Source organism: Dipodomys spectabilis, unplaced genomic scaffold (genome assembly GCF_019054845.1).
Source record: "Dipodomys spectabilis isolate Male_0828 unplaced genomic scaffold, ASM1905484v1 ptg000147l, whole genome shotgun sequence".
Lineage (NCBI taxonomy): Eukaryota > Metazoa > Chordata > Mammalia > Rodentia > Heteromyidae > Dipodomys > Dipodomys spectabilis.
Window position 1 is genome coordinate 10637488 of NW_024870824.1, and position 13930 is coordinate 10651417.

At 40.0% G+C, this 13930-nt stretch overlaps 1 non-coding gene across 1 annotated transcript; it reads left to right on the forward strand.

Moving 5' to 3' along the window:
• Positions 1-2514: 2514 nt before the first annotated feature.
• Positions 2515-2639, forward strand: LOC122118292. The gene has a single exon (XR_006149326.1). It is a non-coding gene; the product is annotated as a U6atac minor spliceosomal RNA (small nuclear RNA).
• Positions 2640-13930: the final 11291 nt, after the last annotated feature.

Consider the following 13930-nt stretch of genomic DNA (forward strand, 5'->3'; position numbering starts at 1 on the left):
GCTACTCACTCTCTGTTTCTACATGAAAGTTAATTCTTTCCTTTTAATCATTGTTTTATATGACAGCTTTCAACTACCTACATTGCACTTGATAGTATGAGTATGTATGTTCAAGAAGAATCGCGTTTTGTTTTCTTGATCATTTATTTGTACTTAGAAAAGTTGGGTGATACACAAACTTTTTATTGTTGTTAGCTATGATTCTGTAGTATGGAGAACATTCTCTTTTATCACACAATCCACATACAATCTTTTTTTTTTTTTTTTTGGTCCGGTCTTGGGGCCTGAACTCTGGGCCTGGACGCTGTTCCTCAGTTCTTCAGCTCAAGGCTAGTGCTCTACCACTTGAGCCACAGCACCACTTCTGGCTTTTTTTTTCTTTTTCTTTTTTTTTTGCTTATGTGGTGCTGAGGAATCGAACCCAGGGCCTCATGCATGCAAGGCAAGCGCTCTACCACTGAGCCACCTTCCCAGCCCTTCCGCATACAATCTTTATCTTCATTTTCTTTTAAACATAAAGATAAAAATAAAAATAAGTGTGAATAGAATCATTATGCTTCTTTTTTATATTGTTAAGAAGTCTTATTCCAATATTACATAATTACATAAAACTTGGATGTCATATTGGAAAATTTGTCAATTGTAAAATTTGAAACTGTGTTTCCAAAGATTAAAATAATGCTATATTACGATACTTCATTAAAACCAATTGCACCCATTACAAATCCTTTTCTGTGTACTTATTGTATTGAATATTACAGTGAATTTGTATTCTTGGTCAAACACAAATAAGTAATGTTACATAGTTGACAAGTCAAGTTAGCTCCTGGGAAACTCTTGGGCACTTTCTTTGTGAATAAGCTCTTTCAAGCCATGAGGGTGGCATTTGGTAATTTACTGCTGAAGTTGACACCAAGCGGCATTGGCGGGATGAAAAGGTTTTTTTTTTTTCTCCCCTGGGAGAGAATCTGGCAGCATCAACATATCTTGTAAACTACTAGAGGGAGGATGGAAAAAAATGTCTGTCACATCAGAGTGACTAGTCAGTGACACCCAACACCAAATGCTTTGATTTTCTGCACACCAGACCAAGCGGACAGATAGATCAGAAGTCTGCTAACCAGAGGCAGACTGTGTCTTTTGTTTTTGCACTTGGATGAAACTCACATAGCCAAATGGGACTGAAATGTCATCTGGCATCTCTCTGGTTGGCTTTGGGGAGAGTTGATGTGTTTCATCCAGTTCCCAGAGCACAGTTCTTCCCAGTCCAGAACTGTTCTCTGATGGGCTACATTTCTCCAAACATATTAAATAAGCCTTGTGTAGAATACATTAACCTTAAAAGTTGAATAAATTACTTGATAGCATTTATTTGTTGTCCACTGTGTTCAGTAGGAGATGGAAACTCACAATTAAAAGAGAGCACATGGGTTGAAGGTATGGAACATTTCAGTGGCTAAAATGTCCACTACCCAATTTTAGAGCCCAAAGAGAATTTGGAACATCACTTCCCAAATTATTTTCTAGGGAACCTGAGTTCTGTGAAACCTGACTAAATGCTGCAGAGTCAGGTTCATAAAGGGCTATGTTAGCAGGTCTCTTCACAAAGCACCTCATGTACCTTTAACATCCACACACATGTGCTCCCAACCAGAGGCAATCCCAGACAGGAACAGGCTTAGCAAAAGTCCTAGAAGTTGGCAGGTGGCTTCCATCACTTTAGAAGTGAGGAAAACTAGGTAAAATGACTCACAGGTAATCGGCAGAACCAAGGACAGGACATATATCTCCTTATTTTGTATTCAGTATTTTCCCGTTGAAGCTGTTAAATAATTTCATAAAATATGCATATTTTGTGATTGCCCCTCATTCCAGGAAATCAACTATAGTCACAGTTGACTATAGGGAAAGAAGCCTGAGGATTTAGAGGTCTGGCTTTGAATTCTCCTCTGCTACTTGGATGTTGTTCACTTATTAAATGACTTAGCCTCCTGGAGCCTCAGTTTCTGTACCTGTCAAATAGAAATTGATCTTCACTGTTAAAGCATCTAAAGTAGAGACAAGTAGTTAGTAGCTGATTATCTGGAACCCAGGAACTCTGAGTTCTAGAAAGTAACATTGTGAGGGCAATGGAATCAACTGAAGGATTTCAGAAGGGTAGCAGAAGAGTTTACCCAGATTGGAAGCTCTTGGAAGTAAAATACTCCTTCTAACTCTGTCACCATGATGTCTGCCCTAATTCTTTATTTGGCAAGAAATGACAACTTATCACCAAATATGGATAGAAGGTCAATTAATAACACTTTACCATTCTACCCATAGAAAACTACCTACAGGGTACCAAGCAAGACATTACTCATGCCATAAAAACCATGGCTTTGAATAACAAGCCTTATGTGTCTTGCATTGTATTTGATATTAAAAAGGGAAATATAAACATGTTGAAAAACAATTTGAATGCTTTGCTGACTGGGCCCAAGAAATTGACTTGTAGTAGTAATAATACAGTTAAAACTAGTGTATGAAAGGAGAGAAGGTTAGCATTCTCATTGACAAGGATGAAGAGGCCCTTGGGTCTGACAACATGCATACGGTTAAGGCATTTCCACCTACTTTGTGGCATCTAACTATTGTTTTAGGGGCTGGGACTGTGGCTCAGTGATAGAGTGCTTGCCTCGCATGCATGAAGCCATGGGTTCGATTCCTCAGTACCACACAAACAAAAAAGCTGGAAGTGGTGCTGTGGCTCAAGTGGTAGAGTGTAGCCTTGAGCAAAAGAAGCTCTGGGGCAGTGCCCAGGCCCTGAGTTCAAGCCCCTGGACTGACAAAAAATTTTTTTTAAGTAAAAAATAAAATCTAATCCATTTTCCTAATGTGGTTTGCTTTTCCAGTGCCTGGTAGGTGTCCTGTATTGAAGCTTTTAGGTAAGTGTTGGCTTTCTCAGAACTAGATATACAGTTGGGTTGTTACCTCATTTGAAGGATGAGAAAGCTAATGTGGTAGGAATTTTGTAGGTCATTAATTTTACTCTGCCCTTTAAAATAAATATGCCAGCTGTAATTTTGAGTGGAGGTGGTTCACTTATATCCTAAAGTCCTTGGAAGACAAACTGGTTCTAAATCAGAATGAGCTATGACATGGATGGAGGAACTTTGGCCTTGAGTAATCTCCCAGATCTGAGCCCCTAGTGCAGAGTGTTTGAAAATACAGATAAAGAGGAAGGACACAAAGGAAGGATTTTTATTTACTTTTGTTTGCCTTTGGTGTGAGTTCCATGGGCAATCATAACCTTTTACAGTTAGAAACAGTAATGAGTTTACAACCATTCTGAAGCTTCTAAGGCAGTCTTGCAAATAAAAACAAATGATGCAATAATCACAAGAACGCCTTTGGGAAGGCTAACCATAAAGGACACTGAAGTGCATGCAAACAGGAGCAGTACTACCCTGCCAAGAGCAAGACTAAGCAGGATCTTACACTTCAACAATCCACCATGAGGCCTCAGTGCTCTGAGCAGCTTTGTTGTTAAACCACAGTCTTTCATTGTCCCTTCCAGACATCCTAAAACAGTCTCTCAACATCTGTAAAATGTCTGCATCAAGCATAACAAAGTAAAAATAAACATGTTCTCCCACAAATAACATTATTAAAAATAAGTATGTCACCCAGTGGCTCTCCTACTTCTAATTAAAGGGAAAAACCAAGGACAGAAAATTGATTTGAGCAATTTTTTTTTCAAGTTTCAATGGCTTGACCTAACTAGTGTATCTGTGTAATTTGTTAACACTCTCATTAAAGTTAGGCTAAATAGCCAAACACTGAAGTGTCAAAGAAAATGCTTCACAGAGAAGCCATCTTTGGGGAATTTAAGTGCTAGAAGTAAAACAACTTCTAGGGATGTACATATCTTTCTGATTTAAAAAACAAACCCTTTTGTTAAAAAGTGGCATGGATATTTAATAAATGGGTATACATGATGAAGTGTTTTTTTAAAAAAATCTATTGCTTTGTTGTGTCAAAATGCTTACATAGGACTGGAGGCATGGCTCAAGTGGTAAAGCACCAGCCTTGAGTGGAAAAGCTGAGGGACAATTCCCAGGCCCTGAGCTCAAGCCCTAGTCCTGGTGCACATGCACACAAAATTCTGAACATTTCTTTAGAGAACTCTCCCAGTGATGAAAAACCTTTGAATAACTAACAGTCTAACAAAATGAATACCAGAAAGCTAGAACTGGAAGTATCAAAGGAGGAGTAAGGTCAAGGGGAAGAGAGGAAGGGTAGGAGAATGTAGTCATAATACTCACTGTATATGTGTGACAATAGAACTAGGGAAATTGAGGGGAGAAGTGGGGGTGGGAAAGATGAGGGAGAAGGATGAAAATGATGACACCGAGCAAGACCCATTGTACTCATAAACGGACATGTTGAATGGTTAAAAACCCTTTTGTGAAGCCACTTAAAAATAAAACAAAACAAAAAGCTTTCAGAAAACTGAACTTATGCTAATTTGGCTTAGCCAATAATACTGATAGACTAAATATCTCTGCATTCTCTTAACCACATGAAAGACTAAGGTGGCCCTTATGACCTTTGCCTCCTTATGTTTATGCTGGTATAATACGCCAATGAATATGGACAGAACCCATGACTCCCTGCTAATCAATAGGAAATGGTAAGAGTTTACAGGATGCATATGATAGTACTTGTGATTGTAACGCTTGTCTTTCCAGGGAACCTTCCTTTGCTGATGTTGAAGAAGGTTATGTTTTGGGCTTCTTGGGAGAGGGCAAGGAACAAAGGGTAAGCCTCCATTTCTATTCAGCAAGAAAGTGAGGTCCTTACTTTAATATCTTGCAAGGAACTGAATTCTACCAGCAATCACACCGAGTTTGAATTGAATCTTTCTGTAGTATCACTTTTAGTGAGCTCTCCAGACCTGGTAGTCTTGTAGTCTTGCTGGGGACCTCATAAGTCTGGGAGCTTCTCCAATGTTGTGGAATGGGATGCTCATGAGAACTTGTTCTACACATCCTGGCACAGCTCAGAATTATAGGGGAGTTAATGCTTGTGAACATATCACTCAACCATGGAAATGGAAATGTGATTCCAAAGGAGATCTGTCGGTCAATATTTCTGGTTCAATGCTTCTACTTTTACCTCAGGAGTTCCACCTAGGCTCTTGCCTGACAAAGTCCAATACTCAGGAAAAGATGGCACACTGAGGGACTACAGAGGAGTAAGGAGAGGTAGAAATGTTATGTGAGTTGAAGCTGAGACAGAGCAGACTTAGAACAGTAGAACTGGAAAGCCTACTGATGCAGCCGTGTTTCAGGATGTGCAATTTGGGTGCAATTCCCTTGACTTTGTCTCCTGTATTTCCTACTGTTGGCACCTTCATACTTTGCCTATGCTAAGTGACCTTGTGCCCTATGCTCTAGACAGTTTCAAGAGCCTAGCAAGGACATCCATTTTAGCATTAGGCAGCCCTGGATTAACATCTCAGTCCCATCACTTTTGATCCAACGACCTTGAGTCATTGAGCCTTTACAAAAGCACCTCAGAGAATTGCTAAATGATGTTTTAAAATATAAAATCTTTTTTTAAAATTTTAATTTAATTTAATTTTTTTGTGAACATACTGTACAGAGGGGTTACAATTACATGGGCACGACTTGTTTTTCCCCATCTCCTCCACAAGTTATACTGACATCAAATATAGTGAAAGCAGGGGTTATACTGTGGGGGAGGGACATACAAAGCAACAAAGAGATAATCTTATAGATGCGTTAGAAACAAATGCATGAAAGTTGTTCACAAAAAAATAAATTAAATTAAATAAAAAAACAAATGCATGAAAGAAAAAAAAAACATTAAAATACATATCTAAGGGTTCGTTTTCCTAACATCACATTATCCACTTGACTCATACATATACTAGATATTGCAAATAAGGGAAACCATGGGACCTATGTTTCTTTGGGCCTGGCTTACTTCACTTAATATAATTTTTTCCAAGTTTTTCCATTTCCTAACAAATGGGGCAATGCCATTCTTTCTGATGGAGGCATAGAATTCCATTAAAATATAAAATCTTTAGCATCATGTTTAGAACATAGTATGTACTCTATAACTTAAAGTCATTAGTATTTTCTTCTGGACAGCCTTTTGTCACTATCATCTCCTGATGCAGAAACATTCATATGCAATAATGCATTAAAAAGCACTTACTGTTAGAAAGATCATTTTAAAATGAGGGACAGTCTATAACCCTATCCAAAGGACTCATTAATGCTGGCCAGTGGAAATAGAGTTCCTGTGTTCTGTAGTGAGCTGGACCAAGTAACATGCTAAGTAGTTGGCACAGTTTATTTGATTTAATTCCCATAACAGATCTGTCAGGCAGGAATCTCACCACCTCTTCTCTACAGATGAGAGAACCAAAGTTGTTTGGTAGCTTAAATAACTTATCAATTAAGAGGCTGTCACTGTCAACAGGGATTTTCCTATACTTTTCCCAACTGAGGTTTCTGGGGTCAGACATCTGATATCCATGTGAATTGTGCTTATGGTACATGGAGCAAATAAACAGAAAACTTGATTCCAGAAAGACGCTTCCTTTTTACTTTTGGAATTTAACTTCAAATAGCCCCAGGTTCTCACTGAAAGTTTTGTTTTGTTTTTTTAGTTTATAGTGTTCTGTGTCTACCAATTTACCTGCTCTGCAAGTATCAGGCCTGTATTTTCTTGCCACCCTGGCCTGATTCCTCTCAACCCCCAAGATCTCCTCCTAACTACTCTGTGAGCCCATGACATGTTTTCCTTGCTAGTGCTTAAGAACTTAAGTAGGTTTGAAATTAACAAGCAGAATCTTAAAAAAAAGTCACTTTTGGCTTCAAAACAAAAACAAAAGTAAACTTTTCTTTTTAAAGCCTGGAGCTGGGCACCTATGGCTCATGCCTATTTACTTAGCTACCCAGGAGGTTGAGATCTGAGGATTGCAGTTCAGAGCTAGGCCACGCAGGAAAGTCTAAGACTCTTATCTCCAATAAATTACCAAAAAATAACAGTTAGAAGTGGATCTGTGGCTTGAGTGGTAGAGTGGTAACTCTGAACAAAGGATGCTCAGGGACAATGTCCAGGGCTTGAGTTCAAGCCCAGGCTGGAGAGGGGAGTTGGGATGGAAAAACTGGGAGAAAAAGAAAGATACTCATTATCTAACTTATGTAATGGTAACCCCTCTATACATCACCTTTACAATAAAAATAAACAAATACATTAAAAAAGAATAAAAACAAAACGACAACAAAAACATCTGGATTTCCCCACTTCACCCGGGAAGGAGTGGAGGAAGGTAAAAACAAAGACTAGTTTGTCTTGATTTCAGGCACCAGGAGGAGGAGCAATAAAGGGAACTGAGGCCTGAAATGCCACAGCTATGATGGTTTTGGATATGGACACTGGTAGGGAAATGGCTGGCATATTCCAGAACCTAGGTGAATTGCTGGTCATAAAGTAATGATTCTACATCAAGTGACAAATCTGATAGTAATTGAAGACCTCAGCAATGATCACAAAAATAATTTCCCTGTACTCTTTCAAGAGAGCCAGTGCATTTAGAGAAATTTGTAGTCAGCTGAGACTCATGGAGGAAACAGACAGAAAGGGCAGGTAAGCAGGAGCAAACGTATGAATTACAAAGTGATTGGTTCAGGCAGTAATATTTAGATGCTGTATGGTATGAATGGTTCAAAGCAGAGTCTCTACATCTTGCTCACTAAAAGGCTGATCCTTTTACTGTGTGTAATGAGGATGATACAGACATCTTAATAGTATTAGCTGCTTCTTAGGGGAGTAGGATAGAGCCCTAAGATCTGACATATAATAAGAGCCCTGTAGTTGTGTTGCTATTGTTTGTACCATTTATTATTATTATTGTTTATTATTATTGCAATATGTTGCCGTTGGGGGCACTAAAATGACACACAAAAATCCAGCTCTGACTATGCAGCAGAGGAACCAAATGGATGTACAAATACTATATTTGCTGTCAGTTTTAAGTATCATAAAATTTACAAAGGAACATAGACTTCCATGAAATTGCTAAAATAACCAAGAGCCAAAGAGGCAAAGGTCTCAGGCTTTTAAAACAATGAATAGACAGGACTCTTGCTTGTTGCTTCTTGGGCCAGGAAGACTGAAAGAGGACAAGTAGTGCAGAGAGAAAAAGTCCACAAAGCTCTCCAACTTTGAGTCATGTGTTACATTACCCACATTTGTACACATTCATTTGTGTCTGTTTCTGAAGCTAATTTTGAGTGGAGATAATTAAGTGCATAGATTTAGAATGACAAAAGTCTGTTTTATGTCTCTAATATTAGGCTCTGCAGCAACAAACTATTCTGGTCAGATATGTCTTAGCAGTGTATTGAGTTTCCTCTCATTATTACTCAAATGCAATTCACAAATGCTATTCAAATTAGATGAGAGGCTGGACTGGAGATGAGCCTTGTATGCCAAGATACTAAGTGTTCATGACAGTGGTAGCAAGCTGAATCTGTAAGCTTTCATGACAGCTGTGACAAGCAGAATCTTCACTGGGAATCAGACGGTGGTTAAAGTACAGGTTTACAATGGAAAGTCTTGCTAAAAGCACCCGGTTAGCTTGACACCCCAAATAAATGACAAGTCTTTTGTCCTCATCCGCTCCCAGGGCACCTGGAATGTAGCCTACGGGAAATCCTATCACTCTCTTTTTCCAGTGTTCCAGGGGAGGCTGCATCTGTTGTTGACACGTTTGGAGCCTGGCTTTCCCATCCTCTCTCACACTGGGAGAGTAATCATGAAAATATCAAATTGAAGGAAGGTCAGCCTTTACAGGCAGGTGGAAGAGATGTCTGTTAGGAAGAATCCCAAACTGCAGTGAATGTTGTCCACCATCTTGAAATATCTCTGGATGGTCTCTGTGAGATTCTTATGTCCCACAAATCAGCAAAAAGCCAGAAGTGAAGGTCTGACTCAGGTCTTAGAGTGCCAGCCTTGAGCAGAAAAAGCTCAAGGACAGTGCCTATAGCCTCAGTACAAACAAAGCAAAACAAAATAATGGCTGTTCCCATTGAAAGATGAATTTTATTTCCCTATGTGTGTGGTCTATCTGGACCATTGGGTGGTAGAAGCTGCATTATGTGACCCTGTAAGCAGTTTAAGAGGTCCTGAAAGGGAGGTGGGGGTAGAATGTAGCTCAGAGGTAAAGCCTGTGCTTAGTATGTATAAGGCCCTGGGTTTTAATACCATCACTTTCGTATGTTTCTCTGGTTGTTACCTTATACTGTTGTAGTGCTGATCTGACACCAACACACGTTAATGCTGTGCACTGGAGGCTCACACCTGTAATCCTAGCTACTCAGGAGCCTGAGATCTGAGATGATCATGGTTGGAAGCCAGCTGGGGCAGAACTATCCATCAGCCTGGGCTGGACTACTGCCTGGGCAGAATCAGCTCAGGTAGAAACATCTGTGAGACTCTTGTCTGTAATTCATCACACAAAAAAGTCAGAAATAGAACTGTGGAGCAAGTAGTAGAGTGCTAGACTTGAGCAAAAGAAACTCATGGACAGTGCCCAGGCCCTTAGTTCAAGCCCCAGGACACAGGGCAGGAGGGAGGGAGGGAAAAGGGGAGAGAGAGAGAGAGAGAGAGAGAGAGAGAGAGAGAGAGAGACCCTGAAATTTCCATTTGGACCTCCTTGCTATGAAGAGGCCTGAAATTAAAGATCAGAGAGAAGAGGGGATGAATGGAGAAAGAGGGAGAGGAAAAAAGAGAGGAGGGAGGGAGAGGGAGAGGGACAGGAAGGAAGAGGGAAGAAAAGGAGGGAAGTAGATGAAGAAGGAGGGAGGAGGAAGAAGAGAAGGGAGAGAGAGGTAGATGGAAAAGAGAGTAGAGGAGGAGAGAATCTGAGAGAGAGAGAGAGAGAGACAGAGACAGAGACAGAGACAGAGATAGACAGAGACAGAGAGAGAGAGCGAGCTATCTCTCCTCTGATCTGAACAGCTAAGTGGACATGCTTGGAATCTGATGGAGGTCAGCAGAACCACTACCCTCTCAACCCAAAAAACTGGGAAAGAATTAAGTTTTGGGTCACTTGTTCAGGTGATTCCCTTGTTCTTGTTGCCCAAGCCTTTTCTTGGAATTAGCACTGTGAGTCTGAGATTCCAGGAACCCCTCAGTTCCATCTCTGTCTTCTGTGTTAGTGGCACAGACACAAACAATGCCCTGGGCACCAGGATAGGAAGCTAAGTATTGAGACCATTATGTGAGAGGCCAGAGGCAAAGCAGGGCACCCACACAGCGAAATCCCACACAGCGAAATACATTCCTTCTTGTTCTCAATGTACAAAATAACTCAAGATTTTTCCATGGGGAATAAAAATATAGCTGTTATCTGTGTCCCTAATTGAGACGCTCATTCAAGACTCCTAATTCATTTAAATCCACCAGCTAGGATTTTCTTCTGGGAGAACGCTGTGTTTCAAACAAAGTACAAAAGTGATAGGCCCCTGGGAAATTATGAACCAAAAATAAAGGAAACACTGGACATAACTAAACTCAAACCGGCTGTGAGTTCTCAAAACAGTATCACTGTTGAATATGGAAAACACTTAATATGATGTCATTCTGGGTGGATCTAGTACAGGACTGCTTTTTGTTCTGACAGTTCTCCCCCCACCCCCCGACACCCAGAGCCATGTCCAGTCAAAACATTCTCAGAAAATGATCAACAGGTCGAATCTATGTATGCACCCCAAAAGCAAAAATATTGGGGTATTGCTGTGTATGAGTTCCAATGTTTCAAATCTCATTTGTAGTGTTGATTAAGAAGAAAAATTGAAGAGAAGACAACTCTTATGGAAACCTGAAATTAATTCGGTGATGGTACCATGTTTTCCTCGTCATAATTATTTGACTTTACAAAATGTATTTTAGAAGATCAAAAGATAACACATTTCTGGGGCTGGAAGGCAGCTCAGTGGTAGAGCACTTGCCTTGCATGCATGAGGCCCTAGGTTCGATTCCTCAGCACCACATAAGCAAAAAGAAAAAAAGCCAGAAGTGGCGGTGTGGCTCAAGTGGTAGAGCGCTAGCCTTGAGCTGAAGAGCTGAGGGACAGCGCCTAGGCCCAGAGTTCAGGCCCCGGACGCCCCCCCCCAAAAAAAAGGTAACACATTTTTTCACCCTGGTGGCCAAAAGAACTTCTTGCTGCCAAAAAACAAGTGTTCTGTATATCACTAAAGAATTCTGACTTTCAAAAAGCACATGTGAAATCATTCTGGGGGCTGAACAGCAAACAATGTCAGCCTCAGAGAATTTAATCAAGAAGGTATTTCCTTCTGTAGACGAGGAAAATGGGCTCAGATACATCTGTATCACAGGTGTTATCCTCGCTCAGCATGGTGTGGCAAGACAGTTCAGAAAAGCATTTCTGTTGCTCTGCAAATAAGCAAGTGCTCAATTCTTGCACAGGATCAAAGGAAGGATCAGTCCCCCACTATCACTGTTCCTTGCGGAAAACAAGCAAATATCCAAAGTATAAAGATCTTCATGTTTTAAAGATGGAAAGTAAGCGGGACTTCACAGCCTTTAGGAGCAGTAACTGTCTTTCATGGAATAGATTTGTATTTGAGGATGTGCTGAATGGATGCACACACACACACACACACACACATACACACACACATATACACACACACACACACACATGATAGATGCATACATCTGACATGATTACACACTATTTTACCAGACTAATGATCACAGTTCCTTTACTTTAAAATACCTGGTTATTTACCACAAAATTTCACGTTTTTATGTGAACACCATTACAATTGCCCTTAGGGACACAGTTAAACATTAGAACTTGTGAGTTCAAATACTCAGCAAGGTTTACCCACACACAATTAAAATCATTGCTAGGAGTTCAACTTTAGAATCAGTTTTAGATGCCCTGAGATAGACTTTCCAGTCATTTTCTAGACATTTCTAAGGTTTTATACTTATTTATTTTTCATATTTGAATATCTCACAGTTTGAAAGTGTATGTAAAGCTACCTGAATATAAAAAACCATAAATGAAAAATGTATTTTTCAAAAGATAACCCTTTAAGAAACACAAAATAAAATCGATGAAATGAATTGCAATAAGAGTGAGATGTATTTGTAAAAGATTCATTGAATTATAAGCTTATCTACCAAACCACAAATACCACCAATACAATAAAACTCATAAAGATCTGCTCCAGTCTCATACTCATCATCTTCTCAGCTGAATATTAACCTCAGGATTCTAACTAAGGATGCTATACCCACAGGTTTTCACCCACAAAGAAGAACTTTTTTCTTTTTTAAAAGATAGCTATGGTCCTGGAGAAAAATACTGTAACAGAATGTAGTTCTCTTCTCAACCCACTAAGAATGTCTTTGTGCTGTTCGTACAGTAAAAATCCAAACACTTTGTCCTATAGAGCACCAGATGGCCTGGCCTTTGCCTAACCCTCAAGTTGATGGCAAACCACTCTGATCCTTGACCACTGTATGCTCATGTTAGGATGTTCATGTTCTTCTTCTCATTGCCCCGTATACCTTTTCTCTGGCTCTCTCTCAATGTGGTTGTCTCAGCCTTCTAGTCTAATGCAACATCACCTTCCCAGAACACATTCCTGAACACCCTTCCCTGAATACCTTAATACAACCAGCCTCCTCCCTGACAGCCCTTCTGCATCATAACTGCACTCTGTTGCTTACCTCCATGTCTCTAATCAGAGTCTAAAGTTACTGTTGAGTATTTCACTTATGTACCATCTGCGTCTGCTGAAAAAAAAGTTAATAGTTTATAGTGGTCCCAACTTACTCATTCCCTTCAGGACTCCCTGTGCTAAGAAAAGGGCTTGACTCTCATTTCAAGTAAACAGTTCCAACTGTTATCTAGAGAATTAATTATAGTGGGTTAAGATCTCCTAAATGGTGAACATTTAGGAGGCTACTGTAAGAATTGGGGGGCAGAATTATGGTGGTTGTTATAACCGAGGTAAAGATAATGGAAGTGGAGAAATATGAATGCCTAAGCAAGATCCTTAGGAGACAGCAAGACTTGACACTTTGTAGAACACGGAGAAACTCAGCATTCATATCCATGGATTCCTCTTTAAAGTGAATTTCCCAGATAGGTTCCTGACTGCTAACTTAAGTTTTCAGTAAAATCAGCCTGCTACTGGACATATCTGATATTTCAGGTAGTGACCTGTATTTTTGGGTTTCTAGGACAGTCCTGAATTACTGCATATGTGCTGGTTCTGAGGCTTGGATTCAGAGTTGAACACTGTCCCTGGGCTTCTTTGCCCAAGGCTAGTGCTCTGTGACTTGAACCACAGCTCTACTTCTGGCTTTTTGGTAATTAATTAGATAGAAGAGTCTCAGGGACTCTCCTCTCCTGGGCTACCTATGAACAGCAATCCTCTGAACTCAGCCTCCTGAGTTGCTAGGATTATGGATGTGAGCCACTAGCATCAAGCTTACTACATAATTTTTTATTCTATCATCCTTCCCTTTCAAATGTCCTGGTATGGATGACAGATTATAGGATACACCCTAGGTATTTAGGAAAGTCAGCTTACCTCTCTTGAATGAACTTTCTCATATGAAATTTGTTCAACAGGAGTGTTTAGTGTTGGGTGGTAAAATAACAAATGGTAAAATAACAAACAGAGAGAGAATGGTTGATACTTTCCATGAGTGAGTCTAGAAGGCAGGCTGCATGTCACATACTGGAAGTCACTGTGAGGGGCAGTGAATCTGAAGAAGTTCAGTCATTCCTACAGGCTTCCTCCATACTGAAAGTCTCTGATGTTATCTCTCTCTAACCATTCAGAGGTTAAGTGACAAA